The 18,662-nt window shown below is 36.2% G+C and overlaps 1 pseudogene; it reads right to left on the bottom strand.

The window, feature by feature from the left end:
• Positions 1-12,201: 12,201 nt before the first annotated feature.
• LOC129496506 (U4 spliceosomal RNA) lies at positions 12,202-12,269 on the bottom strand (annotated as a pseudogene).
• Positions 12,270-18,662: the final 6,393 nt, after the last annotated feature.

Here is an 18,662-nt window from a genome sequence, read left to right as displayed (position 1 = left end):
TGATACTATAGACCATCATCATGGGTGGCTTGTGTAAAAACTATACAACTGTTTTAATGCTAAGCAAAGCATTTCCCTGGGATTTTTTTTTTTACTTAAAACTGAACATTTGAGAATATGTCTGCAGTATTAATCCCAAGATTTGAAATATAGAAGTTCTTGGTAACCATATTTCTTTCATGTGGTGAAATGTAGACTGTAGGGCAGAGGATGACATGGCGTGCATTGAGCAGCAGACATGAGAGACAAAGGAAGAACCCTGGAAGGTTGAGTTCCAGCTGCTTGTGGAATATAATTGTAGCTTTCCTGTTGTAGGGATAAACAAAGTATCCTAGTGACCTCCCATATAAATTGTCTTTTTTCCTAGCCAGCCAGAATGGACTTTTTATCACTTACTATTGGAAAGGTAACAGCCCTTTCATCTGTACTTCTCATTGCATGCAAGTTTATTTCTCTTAAGGAAAAATAACGGAGTTAAAAATCAAGTAGCAAATCACCTAGATTTTGTGTATAATTAAACTACTTATGGAAACACATCACAGATCATTTGACAAAGAAACCATGTTTCTATTTAAGGTCACCATTGCTATCTGAAAACTTATACCCAATGTCAGTCTCTAGCTGGCAGCCAGACCACCAGGAACCATAAGAACTATTTCAGAACAAGATGCCCATGTTCTTCAGCAGCCAAGTTCATATATAAGGCTCCTAGAACTTGGCTTGTTTTTCACATTGAGGTTCTTCAGTGACCAATTCCTCCCAGCTTGACCAAGATTATCCTGGTTTTAAAAATGAAACTCCCATATTTCAGGAATCCTTTCACTCTTGAGCAAACCAAGACAGTTGGATAACACCGTTTACTGAAGCAGTGATTCTTTGTCCCTTTCTTTTGAGAAAACTGTGACTTTTCAAAATGGAAGCTGAATAAAAAGACCTGATGGTTTGGTTTCAAGAAAACAAGTTATGAATAATTATATCCTTCCATTGAAGAACCTCAGCAAATCTTTACCTACGTATCTACTCTCAGCACATTATTGATCAGTGCTCATATTATTTTTTTTTCCATTGAAGACCAAACTTCACAAACTTAGTCTTTCCTTTTTCAACATTTATTTATCAGAGTTGAAAAAGCATCTTCATCTAGACTGGTCAATGCTAAACTGTGTTGAAGCTGAGATGTTGATTTATTTCCTAGACTCTTACTCCTCTACTCCATTTTTATTAGCATATTCAACTTACCATATAAATGGCTGATAATATGTTACTCTCTAAGGTCTTATTTGATTTTTAATAGAAGGTATTTCTGAATATATTACCTTAATCTCAGGAAACTTCTGTTACTGAAATGTATAAGTCATTAATCGACCCAAATTGAATTAGTGCTCATTTAGAACAATACTGTATTATATTTGTTCCATTATATTCTAATCCATTTATCATTTAACCAGATGTATCAGGTCTTCTGAAAGATATCAAAGTACAGAGTTAGTTAGCATCCAACATATATCTGCTAAAGAGATAAAAATATGCCAGTGTGACCACCTTGAATATAGAAGCTTTTGACAAATACATCAGGCTTGTATATCCCCAGTTATCTACAACCTCTGGGCTAATGTAAAGCAGGGACTTTACATTTCAACCAGAAACTCCTCCTTTTCCTCCTCTTTCTCCAATTTTTAATAATGCCACTATTATTCTTCTACCTTCCTAGGCTTGAAAACTCGGAGTCTTTCACTCTCTATGTCCACAAATCGCCAGTCTTATAAGTGTCTTATGGTAATCTCTCTGGTGGTGCCATCGTGGTTCAGGTCATATTCACTTCACACCAGAGTATTATAATACTTCCTCCCTTGAGATTCGCCTCTCTTTTTCTAGTCTTTAGTCTATTGTAACACTTCATAATAGTAATTTTCCTAAGGTGTCATTTGATCATACTAATAATGTGCTGAAAAACATTAGTGATTTGTAGCTAACAAGTGAATTTAAAAGATGTATGTGAAACATTATTTACAAGATATTTTCAAAAGTAATGAAAGCAAATTATATTATTTGCAGAAATTTGAATCCAAATTGATCCTTAACGTTTGAATCTGAGGTATTCTAGTTTCCAGCATGGGTTTTGTATCTCTGATGTAATATATTTGCTACTGAACTTCTGGGAATTACTAGAAGGAGTCAGTACCATGTGCTATTCTGATTTACAGAGAACAGTAAACTGGTAGTAATGGAACCAAACTCCTAAGATCTAGTTCCTGTTTTTCATAAATACAAAACTCCACAGCTGCCAGTCTAATGAATTACCCCAGCATAGAGTCCTAGTTTTTTCATGTTTTCTTCTTTTGAAAAATACTATTTATATTCATTTAAGAAATTACGAAGTAAAAAGGCAATGCCATATAAAATTAACTGTAATGAACCCTATGAAAACAAATGTTTGTAAAAATTAATAAAGCTTCTGTATAATTTTAAACAAATGTGAATCTCAATAACCAAGAGAATCTGAGCTGTAGAACATAGCACTATGTTAGGCATTCCAAGGAATAGGAATAGTGAAGTTTCTCCATCAAAGGGAGCTTGCAATAGCCTGGCCAACAAAAATAAGAGGCAGAAAAAAAAAAGGCAATCCAAAGCCAAGTATACAAGTATATGGTGCAAATATAAGTGCCACAAGTCACCTGTGAAGGTGAGATAAGGGTCCATAGTAGGCTCAAAAGTGGCTTTTTTGGAACAGCTATGACTTGCTCTCAATCTTGATATATGAATAAAAAGAGGTTAGGTAGAGAATAGCAGAAGTGTTTTGGCTGAAGGAAGTAGAAGGAGGTAAGAAAGATGTGACTAGCTGATATTGTATAAAGGGAAGGGAGTATACCAAACTGAGATTTCAAAGATGGGTAGAATCCATGCAAAAGGGTTTTATTTAGAGCATTGCCAAGTGTATAGATGACTAAAGCCCATGACGAAAAGAGAGATCTCACTTAAAAGTGAGATTTATTTGAAATGCACAACATGTATAATAGCCAGATTTATAAAAAATCATGACACCCAATTTATACCTTCATCTTGCTCAGTTACCATAGCTGTCCTAGGAAAGGCATCACCAGGTAGTGTTCACTACTCAGAAAGTGCCAGACTGATGGAATAGCCCACTAAAGCACATCCAAAACATCAGCTCAGAGACACCACTCAGAAAGAATGGGGAGTCATTCTAGGAGGAAATGTGTGCACTATATCAAAGACCTTTATATCAGACGGTGTCCCCAGCAGGTAAACATAAATAGGTCCAAAACCCAAGGAGTGGCAGCAGGTATGTCTCACTTAAAGTTACTTCCAATCACCCACTGAGGGACTTTATACTTTTCATCCTCATGCCTTAAAGGCTCTTGTTCTCAAATGGAGCATGTTTTTGCTTAATCACCTATAGCAAACGTTCATAAAATGTTTGTCATTTTGTACCAAACAAGAAGTAATAACGCCTTTAACAAAAGAAATGGAATGGGAAAGGAATGGAGAGCTTGTTCTCTTCCCTCTTCCTTTTAGAGGTTACCTGGATCATGGCCCTTTCCTGCATTTCTTCAACCTCTGCTTCCATAATCACCTCTTCTACTCTGTGCCTCTTGACTCTACAGCTTCCCTCTTATAAAGACCTTTGTGATTACATCAAGCCCACCTGGGTAAAGCCAGATACTCTCTCCATCTGAAGATCCTTAGCTTAAGTACATTTGCAAATTCCCTTTTGCTGTGTAAGGTAACATATTCATAGGTTTCAAAGACCAGGACACTGATAATTTTGGATTCTATCTACTACACCAAACCTCTGTTTTCTCATCTGCAAAGCAGAAATAATGAGAGTAACTGCCCCCCAGAATTGTTACAGGGGGAGGAAGTGTACATACAGCTCTTAGCAGAGTACCTGACACATCATAACTGTGGCTAACATTATTTTGTCCTTACAAATGTTATTTATCTAAGGAGATGATATAAAGTGTGCCCACTATATAGTCAGACAAACTATATAATAGCATTTTTAGCATGGACCTCCAGACTTTATCAATGGTGGCAGACACAGAATGCGCTTCCATATTTCCAGGGTACTTCTAGCATGCCTCTGGTTTTGGCAGAGTGAAAGATTTCAACTGGTACATCTTATTACATGGGTGGTCGAGTTATTGAACTCTATTGACAAAGGGCTGGATTTTCCAGCAAGATGGAGCTTCATTAAAATTCTGCAGGGACTGAAAATTCAATAATCTTTCTCACAAAGCACTGCATGAGCAGGGCTGATTAGGCAATTTCTTTCCCATTCCATTTCTTTTGCTAAAAGCATTGTTACTTCTTGTTTGGTACAAAAAGACAATCATTAAATGAGCATTCGCTATAGGTGATTAAACGGAAAGTTTTAAAGGTGTGCTGACTCCTTTCTCAAGGCCTAATTGAGGGCTTGAAAGGGGAGAGAAGGAAAAAAAGAAAACAAAACATCATTACCATAGTCTGGCCTGAAATATGGAAAGCACCATGACGCTAATAAATTACTTTGCAGGTTTTTCTTTTAGACTCTAGATCATGTTTCTCAAACTTGTTTCTTTCCCACCAATTCCCTACCTTTCACTTTCCCTCCCCAACCCTCTTTCACTCCCCCTCCTTTTTCCGGAAGAATTAACTCATGATGGAAATAATATACAATTGTGCCCAATGAACCTCACATTTTCCTGATTAAAGCCACTGTAATTATTGGATTTGAGAGCAGATAACACACAAGTGCCTATCTTTCTATCCCCACTTAATATCTAATATCTGATTGCATCAATGAAGTAGTGTTAGAAGCTGGGCTGCCACATGTAAGTAAGACTAAGGAATTGTCCCCTTTCATTTTTATATGATCTCTCTCTCTCTCTCTCTCTCTCTGGCTTTCTATCTTGGCAGAAACAGGCTTTGTCACAGTATCCTTCTCTGTAGAATATAACTAACCTGACTCTGACATGAGGGCAGGGTTTTTTTAAAATACGTTTTGTTCACTAATACATATCAAATACTTAGAAAAGTTGTAACATGTAGTTGTTAAATATTTGCTGAATAAATTACTTAATTAATTAATTAACCTTGAGGGCAATAACAGGTGAGATCTTCCCTGTGCATGTCCTATTTATAATAATAACTTGATACGGTTATTTAACCTGAATCTTTCTAAAGATAGGAAAAGTATTAATTAAAAATGCCAATCTATGCCATGAGAAAACAAGGCTAAATCTCTGTAACTATCTATTATTTTATGCTTAATTCTATTTAAGAAAAATATAAAATGGTATCCACTGGAGTTCTGATAGAAAATTTCCATTTCTCTTAGTTAGGGAGCCCTTGAACACTTCCTAGGTATTCCTAAGAATATCATTTCTAGTCTAGTCTAAATTTCTCATTGTGCACCACCCAAGTTCTGTTGATCCTTATAGTCCCTTTCCCACAACAACTTGTTCTAGGATGTCACTTTTTTACAACAGGACTTTTATCCTTAATATCCTTAATATGAACTAGTCTAAGGTCAAATTTCAAGTAGCAGGGCTTTATCCACTCTTTTGAAAGGAATATTTTAATTCCTTTAATTCCAGCCAATGCCTTTATAAAATAACTGCTATAAATTACTCATCTGACTAGTTTCCAGAAGGCCCCAGGTGTACTTGAGCACTGTTGAGGTCCTGTCTGTGTCTTGCCTGTGCCATGACAGTGGGAAGGGTATTTCATTCTGCTCCCTTTGGCAGAAAGAGAAACAGGTATGCTCCATATAATTTCCTTTATATCAAACTCCATGGGCCTCACAAAGTATCTTGTTGTATGGGAATCATAACATATAAAATCAGGAGAAGCCTTATCTGTAGCCTCCAGAGCTTGGTCTCCCTGTGTCTTGGGTTTGCAAATGAAGAGGAGTATCCTGAAGGCAGCATGGGAGACTGAAGAGGGGAGGCAAAACCCCATCCCACACCTTTCCTGCTCCAGAGCTGTTGGATGATTCTTTGTGAGTCGTTACTGGTCTCTGTGTGGTCTGAGGAGTTGGATGGGATGGAGAGCATGAAATGACAAGTAGAAAGGGCAGCGTCTTCCTTGTGGCAGGCTGGAGGGGAGCTCTTTGCAGGACAGCTGTGCTGTGAGCCAAGACATGGAAACTGCAGGCAGGGCAAACAGAGGCTACACTTGAGGATTCACAGAGACTACCTCCCTCGATGAAATGGTGCCTGAGGCCTCGATGAAATGGTGCCTGAGGCCACCAGGAAACTCCCACAGCCAGCAGACCCTGGCAGGCCAGACCAGTATGCTGGGGGCTGGACTCCTGTCTCTGTGTAAGGGCTTCTAGCCAATAACCACAGACAGCAATGAAGAAACAGTAACATACACTGTGGGCATCAGCAGAGCCAGGCACAAAAGATAATTAATATTTACATAGTTTTAGGTCAGCCAGGTAAAAAAGCAGCAGGATTAGGAAGTCTTACGACTCTAAAGAACCCAAGTTCCATGCTCCTTGCTCGAGCCTGCTCTCCATTCCACAAAGCTGTGATCTCTACACAATATCATAAAATAGGCAATCATTATATTTAGCTCACAAGCTTGGCTCTTTTATTTTGTTGGCCCATCTTCCTTTCCCACCCTGGAATCCCATATCCTCATTAGAATTCCTTCCTCCTCTTCCCTTAAAGACCCTGCTCTCAGACTGCTTATGGGAAAGAACTAGTGTTCTGGGTGAGCATTTGAAACGGTAGACTGAGTAAAAGTAGATTGTCCTCGGTGTGGTTGGGCATCATCCAACCCACTGAAGGCCTGGATAGAATACAACTGCAGAAGGACAAATTTCCACTCTGCTTGACGGTTTAAGCTGAACATGTCTTCTCTTGCCCTCCAACTCAGACCCCATCAGCTCTCCTTGTTCTTGGGCTTGGAGGCTGAACTAGATCCCCAGCTTTCAGGCAGCTATCATGGGACTTGTCAGTTTCCAGAATTATGTAACCCAATTCCTCCCATTCCTCAGATTAAATCTCTATTTCTATTTCTGTATCTATACATACATATACGTGTATGTATGTATCTTACCATGTTTCTCTGGACAACCCTGAAAAATACCAAATGTGATCAAATATTTATTTCTGTTTCTTTCTTAAATATAAAATACTGATTTGAACACTTTTCCTTTACTACATAGAGATGCTATTGTGAGCATTTATTTTCAACACAGTGTTCTGTAGCTATTTCTGAGATTTTTCTGCCTTTCCGCTCAGGCTCATAGTCATCATCTCTTAACTGATATCAGGATGCCTATCTCCAGTGGAAATAGAACTAACAAGACTACAAAGACAAGAAGCAGTGCTTACAGATATACTTAAACTATCTGAAACCCAATTTCTCATTCATAAAATTAAAAAAAAAATCATTTCTGGGGAATTAGGAAAAAAATGCACATAACTGTAGCACATAGTAGGTGCTCAAATGGTAAATATTAGCATTATGATAAGCAGTGAATTGAAATGATAGTGCAAAAAAGAGGAAGTAGGGACATGCTGGATATTTGAAGGAGTGGAGCAATAATACTGGAGTTCAGAGTATAAGGATTTCCATGTCTTTCCACTTCCCAGTAGCCTTGACTTACTTGTTATATCCCAATCATTGTTCAAGATACAGCTCAAAATCTCCACTGCCAAAAATCCAGAATTAACCCCTGTATCTCTCATGGTCCAAATAGTAACAGATATATAGATATAGATATATAGATTATGAGATTTATTGCAAGGGATTGGTTTATTCAATTTTTGGTGATTTCTAGGCAAGTCAGAAGTTTAGGGATAGGCCATCAGGACCAGAAGACAGAAGCCCTCCAGTATGAACTGAAGTTGCAGTCTACAGGCAGTATTTCTCTTCCTGGAAACCACAGCTCTTCTCTTACAGTCTTCCTTGACTGAATCAGGTTCACTTAGATTATCTAGAATAGGGACACCTGGGTAGCTCAGCGGTTTAGCCCTGCCTTCGTCCCAGGGCATGATCCTGGAGTCCCAGAACTGAGTCCCACATCGGGCTCCCTGCATGGAGCCTGCTTCTACTTCTGCCTGTGTCTCTGCCTCTCTCTCTCTCTCTCATAAATAAATAAATAAAATCTTTTTAAAAAAAGAGTATCTAGAATAGATAGATAATAGACTCTACCTGACGTCAACTGATTGTGAATGTTAATTATATATACAAAATTACCTTCACCCCAGCATGTAGATTAGTGTTTAATGAATAATGGGTTGATAGACCAGCCAGGTTGACACATAAGCTGACCATCACAGTCTATCACTCCATAACTCTTATATCTCCACTCAAGTATTAACCATGGTGGGTCTCATTTTAGAATTAGGTACACAAGCATATGCTTTTCTCCCAACAAATTCTTGAGGGCAAAACCGTGAATTAAGCTTTTGCACAGCAAGGAAACCATCAACAAAACAAAAGAAAAATCTACTAAATAAGAGTAGATACTTGGAAGTGATATATCCAATAAGTGGTTAATATCCAAAATATATAAAGAACTTACACGACTTAATACCAAAAAGCCCCAAACAATCTGATTAAAAGAATGGGCAGAGGACCTGAATAGACATTTTTTCCAAAGAAGACATACAGATGGCTAACAGATACACGAAAAGATGCTTAACATCACTAATCATCAGGGAAATGTAAATCAAAACCACGATATGGTATCACCAAACACCTGTAAGAATGGCTAAAATCAAGAAGACAAGAAACAACAAGTGTTCGTGAGGATGTAGAAAAAAGCAATCCTCCTGCACTGTTGGTGGGAATGCAAATTGGTGCACCCACTTGAAGACAGTGTTGAGGTTCCTCAAAAAATTAAAAACAGAATTACCATATGATTCAGTAATTCCTATACTGGGTATTTACCCAAAGAATATGAAAACACTAATTTAAAAAGATATATGCACCTCTATGTTTATAGCATATAACAAATGGGATAAGGAAAATGTGTTTATATATATGGGATAAGGAAAATGTGTTTATATATATATATAAATGAGATATAGATTATATAGATAGATAGATAGATATAACAATGTGGATGGACCTAGAGAGTATTATGCTAAGTGAAATAAGTCAAACTGAAAAAGACAAATACCATATGATTCCACTCCCAAATGGAATCTAAAAATAAATAAACAGGCAAACAAAGAGCAGAATCAGCACTATAAATACAGAAGACAAATTGATGGTTCCCAGAGGAGTGGGGCATGGGGGGTGAACAAAATGGGTGAAGAGGAAAGGGAGATACAGGCCTCCAGTTATGAATGAATAAGTCATGGGAATAAAAGGCACAGCATAAGGAATATAGCCAATGATATTATAATAGTGATGTAATGAGACAGATGATAGCTACATTTATGGTGAGCATAGCATAATGTGTAAACTTGTCAAATCACTAAATTGGACACCTGAAACTAATGTAACATTGTATGTCAACTCTAATCAAAACAAATATAAAAATTTAAAAATAAAAAAATCACATGAATTAACATTATTGTCTCCCAAAGACATGAAATTGAGACCTTCTATATATTTGACTAATTAAGCTCCTCCACAATTCACTTTAATAAAGAATTCTATTTTCTGGTGACTGTATTTACCAGAAATTTGATTTCTGCAATACAGTGGCTAAAGGAAATGGTTAGCATTCGTTCCTCCAGCCTGCTGGCAGAGGGCAGGCAGGAGTAAGGAGAAGGGAGCCTTACAAGAACTGAGGCACCTGTGGGTCCTGCTCATCCCCCAGATTCTAAGGGCAGAGCTAGATGTGCAGCCCAGGCACAGCTGCTGAGGCTGAGCCTGGGTCTGTCAGCCATTTGGCTTTGTTTCCCTGTCCCTCTGCCTGTTTGCTTGTCTGCCTTTGTCTATTCCTGGGAAGTTCATCACTATGGGCTCTGGTACCTTCCCAGTCTATCCCATACTGTTATTCATAAACTGACCTCTTATTTTAAAAATAAAATAAAATAATAAAATAAAGAGGCCAACAGACCCTATAGTATGAAAATAATGTATTTGTAAAATTAGGATCTTTAGAATAGATATAGGGTGTGCATGTATGCATGTCTGTGTGTGTGTATGTGTGTGTGTGAGAGACAGAGAGAGAGACAAAATAAATGAGAGAAAACTTCATTTTATTTTAGTTTCCTCAGTGCATTATCTGTGGGCTTTGCTGTCTATGTAGATTGTATATTTTAGAAGTGCTTTGTATTATTTCTGGACTGATTAATCCCTCACAGAAGGAAAAAGAGGTGTATATATGTATTTATTTTAGTACAGGTTAATGGTCACATCAAAGAGTCACGAGTCCTGGAACAACTTGAGTTAATCCTTCTATCTGGCTATTATCCCTGCACTCCACCAAATAAATGAATACAATACAAATAACAACGTGGAAATAATTTTATTCTTTGGAAAATGCAGAAATAATCACATTGTTCCTTGCAATATGTTTAAGGACAGAAAGAGGGAATGGTGAGTGATATTCTAATAAAGGGAGCTAAATAAGCATATAATTGGGAGGTGACTGAAAAAAAAAAGATACCTGTTCAGAAAGACAAGCAAGTAGATTCTATTGTTATCTATGAGTATGTCTCATCTCAGAGAGAGAGGTGGGAAGAGAGGTGGGGGGAGGAGGGAGAAAGGGGGAAGGGAGGAGCAAAAAAGCAGAACTATTCTTCTGAATTTAATTCTGAACAAAGAGAAATCTAAAGAGATCAAGGTGGCTGAGAAACAGGTCTGCTGGTGGTCAGCTCTGTATCAAAGGATTGAAGGAATGTCACATAACCAAGTAGTAAAGTCCCTAATGGAATGCCTCAAGAGAGGGTGCTCTTAAAAGTGTCCAGCTGCTTACATGCCCACATGTGGACACAACAACTCACTTATAAGCATATTGATGATGACAATCACAGTGAAAGAAAATACTCAAAGGGGTCACACTAGGTTATGTAAATGCAAGGCCAAGAGGTACCTACTGTCCTAAAGGAAAAGGATCACAAAGGATTTTTGTGGCTTGATAAAGATGAATTCAGTTTCCTCCTGGTAGGGAGAGCTCAGGATAGGGTGTAATAATATATATAAATAGACCAGGACTTTCTGGAAGGAAAGGTAGAGCCAAAACGTGTGTGTGTGTGTGTGTGTGTGTGTGTGTGTGTGTGTGTGTTTAGTGAAGGAGGATTGTAGACTAGCATGAACCCAAAGAATGACTCCAGGCAAGAAAGGATACCATGTGAGAGGGAGAGGAATTCTAGACTAAGCAGCTGAGTTTAGCAGTGACCCATAGGGTCATAAGGCTGGTTCCAGTAAAATCAAAGACCCTCTGTTCACAATTGCCCTGGGATGACAGTGACTTAGAGAACCATGGCTCTCTAAGGTACTCAAGCCAATGGTAATTTCCCTTACACTGTAAAAAAGCCTAAATCAGGACAGGAAATGCAAGAAATAACTAGCTTCACTCAATGAGTTTAAATCTCCTGACCAAAATAAATGATTTTTCCTGATGACTGAGAGTCCTTATTTATGACAGTGCTAAACCTTTCACACTAGTTTTTGAAGAACCGTGATTAAAAGGATAATGTGGGAGAGAAGAGGAGCAAATGTGGTGCTGTGAATGATTGTCTCGTGAGATTATTGTCAATTTGGGACAATTTATTCACTTAAAAGGTGGTTTATGAGCACTCTGCTCAGAGTGATCATTGCTCCATTTTTAAACATAAATTCACAGTGAAAAACTCATACCAGATTTACTTCATTTCATTTTTTGGATATTTTCTATCCTGGTAAACTAGTGCAGAGCCTTGTCTAGAAGTAATGTTTCTGTATTTTAGCACAGCATCGACAAGATGCCTCCCATGAAATGCTTGTGGACAAGATGGAGAAAATATGACTGGATAAAAGTTCAATCAGGTGGCTCAGTAATCTGTTTAATAAATGCATTTGCTAAATGACAACAGATTGATATAAGTGCGGAAAGTGTCTCTTATGTAATGTAATTTTCAGATCCGTTGTTTAATGTCTTGTAATAAGTAATCACTCTAATAACAATAGTAACACCTAACTTTTACTGAATTCTTACATTGGTCCAGATGACACCAGGTTATGTGTGCTTTCTTATTCAACCTCCTTAAAACTTTGAAGATAGACGTTAATATTACCCCCACTTTAATTAGCAATAATCGTGCCTCAGATAAACCTCATTGGCTACAATACTGCCACTGCACAAAGCTATTACCCCCATTGTAAATGAGGAAAAGAGACTTAGTGATTTTTGATTATAGTTAAACAGCAAAATAGCCATGATGGCTTACTCCAACTGCTCTTTTTTAAATGTTGGAGAAATCTTAGAAATAAAAGGAAGACATGGATTCCAGCAACTGACAACAATAATAGAGATATCAAAAACCTTTGGAAAACTCCAGGGTTATTTTTGGCTAGCAAATCTAGAAAATAAAGACTGGGACAGAGATGGATGTTTCATGCTGTTTGCTTGTGGTGCCTTAAGATGATCAGTGGTTGCCAACATAGTGGAAGAAACCTACAGAAGTGAATCAGATGCTGATTCAGGTTTCAGAGGGCTAACAGTAGGATTATTCCAAAGCCCTGAATGAATGAGGAATTGATTAAAATAGGTACGGCTAACCACTTCTCAAGTATCCACTTCTCATTCTCTTCAAATCGAAACCTTCAAGAGTGTTAAACTATAAGGAAACTGCCTCCTTTTACTGGTTGTCCAAGATTTAGAAGATGAAGATGACCAGAAGAATTGCATGGTAGAGTGACAGCAAATGAAAGCAGTAAACAAGGGATCTCTACTACGAGGCATTTTCAAGTCCTTACACTCATTAGGCTCTAACACAGATTATTTTTTATTTATTCATTCATGAGAGACACAGAGAGAGAGGCAGAGACACAGGAAGAGGGAGAAGCAGGATCCCCGCAAGGAGCCTGATGTGGAACTCCATCCTAGAACCCCAGGATCATGCCCTGAGCTGAAGGGAGACACTCAACCAGTGAGCCACCGAGGAGTCCCTAATACAGATGAAAGTTTGCCCTAAGTTCTTCTCCAATTCACACTAGCAATCAGAGTAGCTCATGCGCCAAAGGAACATAAATTTCCAGGATAAAATAAACACAGAGCAATATGACTACCTCCAAAAGCACGCAAGGGATTGGATTATGTGTATACCATCTCAAGTAAAAGTATTAGAAGAAAAATGAACCTGAATTTTATGATAGGAGATAAGGGAAAATATAATCATTATAAAACAAGAAAACAAAATCATTGAAGAAAAGCCTACTGGGAGTATTAGGCTAAAAAAATAATAAATTGATGTCTCTATCTGGGCATGATAAAATAAATGGAATTAATTTTTCCTTTTAATGGCGAACAATTAGAAAACTCAAATGAAAGTTATACTTACTCTCTTATTAGACATTTGGCAACAGGCAATGAAGAACTATGACATCTGAGAGAGGGGAAACAAATGATATGAGCTTGATTATTTCCTCATATTTCTTCCATAAGGCATTTTTCAGACCATGGCAGGAAGAGCAAAATTGAATTGAGTTGAAAAGCAGAGACAGTCAGAATTTGTGTGCCAAATGGCTAGATATGAGGAATAGTTTCAGAAAATACAGAGGAGTCTACTTGACTCCTATTCTTTGCTGAATACTGAATTGAAGGTAAAACTCCATGAGTCCAGTCAAAGAACCACCATGATCAAAACAATTCCCAGAGCCCACATAAGGTATGAGACTTTTTAAATTTTGGCCCACTAAAGTGAAAAAAAACCTCACTGAAGATTCAGGTTATTTAGTATAGATTTCAAAATGGCATACTTTATTTGGAGGGCTAAACTAAACACGAGCAATAGCTCTCAAAGTATGATCTGTCGAACCCTGGGGAAACCTGAGACCCTTTCAAGGGGGCTGTGACATCAAAATCGTTTTTATAATAATATTTATTTTGTAATAATATTTATTTTTAAATAAACATTTAAATTTTAAATATTAATATTTACACAAATACATATTTATTATTATTTTATAGTAATCATAAGACATTATTTTTCACTATATTGACATTTACACTAAAAGTGCAAAAGCAATTGTGGGTAAAGTTACTGATGATTTAGCAGTAGCACAAAGTTGTATTAATTAGTAATTACATTCTTCACCTCAATGCATGTGTAGTTAAAAAAAGGCAAGTTTCAATTATGCATGTTCTTGATGAAGCTGTTGAAGTAATTAATTTTGTTTAACCTCAACTCTTGCTTACAGATATTTTTCTTATGCTAGGTGACAAAATAAGATGTGCTCACATAGCGCTTCTGTCGTATACTCAAGTGTGGTGATTGCCTTAAGGAAGGCACTTGTGTAATTGTTTGAGTTACCAGGTGAACAAGCCACTTTTTTCATGGGACACAAAGTGGCAATGTGGAGTCTGAAGCCATATCAATGAACTTTTGTACTCTAAGAATAGCAGAGAACTTTTTCAAGCTATAGAGAGTACAAAAACCTACAGCCAAAATCAACATCACACTGAATGGTAAAACATCGACTGTTTCCCCTCGAGAGCAGAAACAAGGTAAGAGAGCTCACTTTCTTCAGTTCTGCTCAACATTATAATGGAGGGCCTAGCCACTACAATAAGGCTAAAAAAAGAGGCAAAAATATAAGAAAAAAAAACGGAATTGTTTCTATTTACAAAATAAATGATTATTCACACAGAAAAATCACAGGAAATGTCCCAAATCTTTGCTAGAATAAATGTAGCAATGTCATAGGATACAAGTTTAATATACAAAAATCAAGTATATTTTTAAATATAATAAAAATTAAATATGAAATATTAAAAATTATATTTTGTAGTGCCATAAAACATGACACAAATAAATTTGAAAACGGTACTTAAGACCTCTACACTGAATGCTATATAACACTATTGAAAAAAATAGAGATGACCTAAATAAATAAAGAGATATGTCACCTTCATGGATTATAAAACTCAGTATCAAGGTTACAATTTGCCCCCAAATGACCTATTGATTTAATTCATTCCCAATAAAAATTCCAACAGCCATTTTTATAGAAACAGCCAAACTGATTCTAAACCTTGGTGGAAATTTAAAGAACACAGAATAACCAAAGCGGTTTTTTTTTTTTTTAAAGAACACAGTTTGAGGACTTAAAGTATCTAATTTTAAGACTTAAATACATAATTACTAATCAACACCATTAAGCATTGGTTAAAAAAAAAGGCAGAGAAATGCATAGATCTGTAAAACATAAAAAAAAATAGAATGCTCACAAATGGGAACAATTGAGTTTCAACAAGAGTTTCAAGGCAATCTATGAGGAAAGGAAATTTCAACAAATAATTCTGGATAAACTATATACTTAAATAATAAAAAAGGGGGCACCTGGGCAGCTCACTGGGTTAAGCATATGATTCTTGGTTTCAGCTCAGGTCATGATTTCAGGGTCTTGAGATCGAGCCCCACACCTACTTCCTGCTCAGTAGTGAGTCTGCTTGAGATTCTCTTTCCCTCTCCCTCTGCCCTTCCTCTGCTCACACATGCTCTCTCTCTCTCTCTCAAATAAATAAATAATAAAAAGTAAATATTGACTCTTATTTTACATGATTCACAAAAATTAATTTGAAATTGATTATAGATCTAGCTGCAAAAATCTAAAACTACAAAATTTCTATAAAAAAGCATAAAAGATTTTTATAACCTTGTGGTATGCAAAATATTCTTAGATTAAAAATCAAAACCACAAACCATAAAAGAGTACTCTACGCTTAATTCATCAAGATTTAAAACATTTGCAAAAATTTTTTTTAAATATTTGCTCTTCTAAAGTACCAAGCCACAGAAAGAAAATACTTATAACACAAATATCAAAGTAATTGTAGTGGGATGCCTGGGTTGCTCAGCAGTTGAGTGTCTGCCTTTGGCTCAGGGTGTGATCCTGGGATCCGAGATTGAGTCCCACATCAGGCTCCCTACATGGAGCCTGCTTCTCCCTCTGCGTGCGTCTCAGCCTCTCTCTCTCTCTCTCTCTCTCTCTCTCTCTCTCTCTCATAAATAAATAAATAAATAAATAAATAAATAAATAAATAAATAAATAAAATCTTTAAAAAAAGAATTCCCATAACTAAATAATTAGTCAAAAAATGTAATAGGAATATAAGCAAAATATATAAACATACTTCACAATATAAGATAGCTACATAGCCAAAAGTATGCATGGAAGAGACTTAACATCATTAGTAATCAGAGTAACCCAAGTTAAAACCACAGTATAAACTAGAACCAAAACTGTTAGAGGAAATGTAAAATGGTATAAAATATAAAATGGTATAACAGGTTGGTAGTTTCTTAAGAATTTACACATAATTGTCATATGATCAAGGCATTCCACTCCCAAGAATTTACCCAACAGAAATAAAAAATATATTCACCAAAGAACTATTACACAAATATTTATAGATCTTTAATAGTCCCAAATTGGAACTACCCATATGTCCATCAATGGGTGGATGAATTAACCAAATGTGGCAATGGAATATTACCCACCAATAGAATGAAACTATTGATATACACAAGAACATGGATAAACCTCAAGATAATTATGCTAAGTGAAAGACATTCGACAAAAGAGTATGTTAGATATGATTTCATTCATATAAAATTCTAGAAAATGCAGACTAATTTATAGTGATGGTAAGCAGGTCAGTGGTTCTTGAAGAGTTAAGAGGAAGGAGGGATAGATTACAAACAGGCAGGAGGAAACCTGTGGGAGTGATAAAAAATCTATTATAGTTTTGCAGGTGTTTCCACATGTCAAAACTGATCAAAGTGTACTTCCTAAAGATTCGGAATTTATTGTCTTTTAATTGTACATTAATAAAGTTGTAACAAAAATTCAAAGCATATTTTTCTCTCTTTCTACTGTAGTAGCCTAAAAACAATGACAAGTGCAGTAGTGCTGAGCATCCCTAGCAGCCACAAAAGGAAATCAAAGTTTCTTGGGAAAATGATAGTTTCCAGGTCTGGAGTAGGAACGGCGAAAGTCAGGCATGGAACATAGTATCATCTCAAAGACTGAGGATGTTATCCAAGCCTATGAGGCTTTCTTTTGAAAGGAATCATGAATTCTGAATTCATAATTACTCTAAAGAAAAACAAAACCCTCAAGACTTTCTGTTTACTACCAATCTTTAGGAAATGAAGGGGGCTGGCACCACAGGGATACAATCAGCCAAACTCAGGTTCTTGGAAACAACCCGGTTTGCTCTACACAACAATAACACTTAAATAGTTAATTCATTCATTCATTTAATCAGGGGGAGGTGAAACAGCAATGATATATTCATTCCTATATTTTTATGTCATGAACATGGTTCTGCATTATTCTTTTTTTCACAAATGAAATTGTAATATATTTAAAATGTACACCATGGTGGTTTTGATTTATGTATGTTTTGTGAAAAGATCCCAACCATTGAGTTAATTAACACATCCATTACTTCAGTATGTATTTATTTATTTATTTATTTATTTATTTATTTATTTATTTATTTATTTATTTTGGTGAGAACACTTAAGTTCTACTCTCTTAGCAAATTAATTTCAATTATATAACATAATACTGTCAAATACAGCTATTGTGTTATATATCAGATCCTCAGACCTTATTCATCTTATACTGGAAAGCTTATACCCTTTACCATCTTCTATTTTCCACATACTCACTTTTTTGTCCTGACAACCACTTTTTTGCTCTCTGTTTCTTTGAGTTTGACTTTCTTCATTTTTAGATTTCACATAGAAGTGATATCATGAAGTACCTATCTTTCTCCTTATGATTTATTTCACTTAGTATAATACTCTACAGATTTATCCATGTTGTTGCAAATGGCAAATTTCTTTCTGTTTTGAGGCTGAATAACATTCCATTGTGTACATGTATATATATATGCAGAGAAACACCACATTTCCTTTATATATTCATCCACAAATGGGCATTTAAGTTGTTTCCAAATCCTGGTTACTGTAAATAAAGCAACATAAAACACGGGAGTACAGATAACCCTTCGTAGTAATGATTTTGTTTCCTCTGGATTTACACCCAGAAGCAGGATTGCTAGACCCCGTGGTAGTTCTATTTTCAATTTCTTAAGGAATCTTCATATTGTTTTCCATAGTGGCTATACCAGTTTACACTCCCATCAACAATCCACATGTGTTCCCTTTCCTCTACATCCTTGACAGCATTTATTTTTTTCATAATGGATATCCTAACAGGTGTGATGTGAAATCTTATTGTTTTGATTTGCATTTCCCTGATGATACTGAATATTTTTTCATGTGTCTGTTGGCCTTTTGTAATTTGTATGTTTTCTTTAGAAACATTTCTTTTCAAGTCCTTTGCCTATTTTAAATTATTTCAATTAATCGATTCATTGATTGAGTTTTTGCTATTGAGTAGATGAGTTCCTTGTATATTTCAGATATTAACCTTTTATTGGAGATGTGGTTTGCAGATATATTTTCCCATTCCATACATTGCCTTTTTTTTACTAATTTTAATATGAATATTTTCTCAGTTAC

This window comes from Nyctereutes procyonoides, unplaced genomic scaffold, assembly GCF_905146905.1.
Source record: "Nyctereutes procyonoides isolate TBG_1078 unplaced genomic scaffold, NYPRO_anot_genome, whole genome shotgun sequence".
Taxonomy (NCBI): Eukaryota; Metazoa; Chordata; class Mammalia; order Carnivora; family Canidae; genus Nyctereutes; species Nyctereutes procyonoides.
The sequence above is the reverse complement of the archived record's forward strand: the minus strand, read 5'-3'. Positions and strand labels throughout refer to the sequence as shown.